Consider the following 3,321-nt stretch of genomic DNA (forward strand, 5'->3'; position numbering starts at 1 on the left):
CTAAACACTAGACAACTATATTAGTAACATTTATGGTTTGCACTAAAGGGTTCACCGAATTACAAATACAGCCCTTCTAGAATGTTAAAAACATAGGACTAGCCCGAAATGGACGCACCTACGTACTCTTATCTGTTGATGTGCAAACAGTGTGGTTATGTAAGGAGTAAAACAACAAAATAGCCATTTTACATTATCAAGCAAAGTTCAGAGCATGCTAAGAAATAACTCTATTCCAGTTACAGAAAAGTTACAGAAAAGGCATCAGTTGGAAACAAAGAGCACTTGTCTTGACTGTACAGATTAAACCAATTTTAAGCATTTTAACACAAAAGCATATATCACAAGGTGCACTGCACAGCATTATTCATACAAGTTCAAATTCTTACCTTTTCCTCATTCAAATTGGCTACAAGTATTGGGTACTTAAGGATTGGATCCATTGCTTTCAAAGTTGCCTGTCTGCATACCATAAAAGATTTCACTGAAAGTAACTGGCTCCCTTTCTTGGATAGTGACAAACGGGAGAGTGTGCCATGAAGGCCTTGGGCACACTGTGAGAGTACACTGTGCTGCCTGCCCACCCCCAAATGCTGCACTCTGCCCCTCTATTGCATGCAAACCTCTGCACCTAATCAAGTTGTCACCAAGTTCTGCTTCTGATATTTTGTGTCTTAGCTAAAGAAGATGAAGAAATCTTCAGAGGAAATGGTCTACTGGGGACAGGTGTTTGAGAAATCTCCCATGCAGGTGAAGAACTGCAGCATCTAGCTGTGCTATAACTCTTGCAGCAGCACCTACAACATATACTGGATGTACTGGAACCTCCCCACTGCAGGTGTTATCACCCAGTGCTACCAAGACTTGGACACCCAGCATCAGTGCCCAAGCACATTCAATCCAGATCAGGAAGGTACAGGAGATTGCAGCCAGCAAGTGACACTGACTGCAAATAGAGCAGTTCCATGACTCCAAGATAAAATTCCCATTGCCCCACCAGGTCCTACATCACCAGCACAAGCGATGCTTAACCACATGCCTAATCACCAAGAGGCCTAAAACTTTCTTGCAGATGCAGAGGCTCCTTGTCCCCAAATTTGCCCAAATAGACTCCTTGGAAAATCCAAGATAGAAAGAAGGAAAGAAGGAAAGAAGGAAAGAAGGAAGGAAGGAAGGAAGGAAGGAAGGAAGGAAGGAAGGAAGGAAAGAAAGAAAGAAAGAAAGAAAGAAAGAAAGAAAGAAAGAAAGAAAGAAAGAAAGAAAGAAAGAAAGAAAGAAAGAAAGAAAAAAAGAAAGAAAGAAAGAAAGAGAGGAAGGAAGAAAGAAGTAAAGAAAAGAAAGAAAGAAAGAGAAAGAAGGAAAGAAAGAAAAAAAGGGAAGAAGGAAGGAAGGAAGGAAGGAAGGAAGGAAGGAAGGAAGGAAGAAAGAAAGAAAGAAAGAAAGAAAGAAAGAAAGAAAGAAAGAAAGAAAGGGAGGAAGGGAGGAAGGAAGAAAGTAAAGAAAAGAAAGAAAGAAGGAAAGAAAAAGAAAGAAAGAAAGAGAAGAAGAGAAAGAGAGAGAGAGAGAGAAGAAAGAAAGAAAGGCCTCACAAAGAGAGCTCAGGTTCAAGATGGCAACCTAGGAAGAGAAGTCACCTTCTCCCATAGAAATAACAAAGCTATAGCTACACAGTGAATAATTGTCTCTGAGGAAGTGCTGAAAACTCAATGAACAATGCCTCCACGACAAAAGAGCCACATCAAGATAGGTAGGAGAGGCAGAGATGTGTTCTTGCTAAAACCCCACTTCAGGCCCAGCAACCCACAATCAGGAGGGACCTCAACATGAAACTTTTCCTTGAGGACCAAGAGTTTCATGTCCCCACATCAGGAATCCCAGCTCTTGGGTCCTGCATCAGAAAGATGAGCCCCTAAAATGTAAAACCAATGGGGATTATGCTCAGGAAAACTGAAGAACTATAGGAAACAAAAAACCTGCCCTTAAAGGACTCACACCTACAAACTCACTCACCCCAGGACCTAGCACAAAAGCAGCAGTTACGAAAGCACCTACATCGCATGTGAAGGAGATCTTACCAATCTTAAAGCAAGCACGGGAGAGGCAGAAAACCAATGGGACTGTTTCTGGGGATGAAAGTGCTGGAAGGCACCACTCTTGGATCTCATTCTACCTTGTTAATGCCAGCACTGAGAGGTGCCACTTTGGCAATCTCCCTGTAACCTGCTGGTACACGTGGGCACACCCCCCCACATACATATCACAGGCATACCACCGCCAGCCAGTCAGGCACCCAGCGTACTCAATGCCAAAGCCTGGCCTAGCCATAACCACCAGCAGACATGTGTGACTCACACAGGTAATGCCCCTAGAGCCTTGAATCTGGTGGCCAGAGGGGATAGCCCTTCTGGGCCTGATGGGTCACCTTCTACACAAGGTCACTCCAAGACTGGGAGAAGTAACTGTTTCACTTAATATATGGAAACAAGCACAGAGACTCAGTCAAAGTGAAGAGACAGAGGAATGCATTCCAAAAGAAAGATCAAGACAAAACCTTAGAAAAAGACTCTGGTGAAGTAAAGATAAGTAATGTACATGATAGAGTTCAAAGCAATGGTCATAAAGATGCTCACCAAACTTGGGAGAACAGATAAACATAGAACTTCAACAAATAGACATAAAATATTTAAAAGTACCAAAAAACGTCACAGAGCTGAAGAACACAACAATTGAACTAAAAAATATACTACAGGTTCAAAAGAAGGCTGGATAAAGCAGAACTAATCAGCAAGATGGAAGATGAAACATAATACTAAAGAAAACTATCAAACCACAATGGTAAAGAGAAAGAGAAGAGGAAAGGAATGGAGAGTAACTACAAAAATGGCAAGAAAACAATTAACAAAATGGCAACAAGTTATACCTATCAATAACTACTTTAAATGTAAACAGATTAAATTCTTCAATCAAAAGACATACACAGTAGCTGAATGGATTAAAAACAAGATTCATCTATATGTTGCCTACAAGGGACTCACTTCAGAAGGATACATACAGACTGAAAGTGAAGGGATGGAAAAAGATAGGCAAACGAATTGAAATTTTTAAAAAGTCAATATAGCTATACTTGTATCAAATAAAGTTTTAAAGACAAAACTAATAAACATATAAAGATAAAAACTAATAAACTTATAAAGAAAGACATTGCATAATGATAAAGGGGTCAATCCAGCAAGAATACTTAACACTTATAAATATATATGTACCCAACATAAGAACAATAAAAAATATAAAGCAAAGATTAACAGACCTAAAGGGAGAGAC

At 40.1% G+C, this 3,321-nt stretch overlaps 1 pseudogene; it reads left to right on the plus strand.

The window, feature by feature from the left end:
- The first annotated feature begins 536 nt into the window (after nucleotides 1-536).
- Nucleotides 537-1,132, plus strand: LOC115287024 (annotated as a pseudogene).
- Nucleotides 1,133-3,321: the final 2,189 nt, after the last annotated feature.

The sequence above is a fragment of the Suricata suricatta genome, chromosome 3 (genome assembly GCF_006229205.1).
Source record: "Suricata suricatta isolate VVHF042 chromosome 3, meerkat_22Aug2017_6uvM2_HiC, whole genome shotgun sequence".
NCBI classification, from domain to species: domain Eukaryota; kingdom Metazoa; phylum Chordata; class Mammalia; order Carnivora; family Herpestidae; genus Suricata; species Suricata suricatta.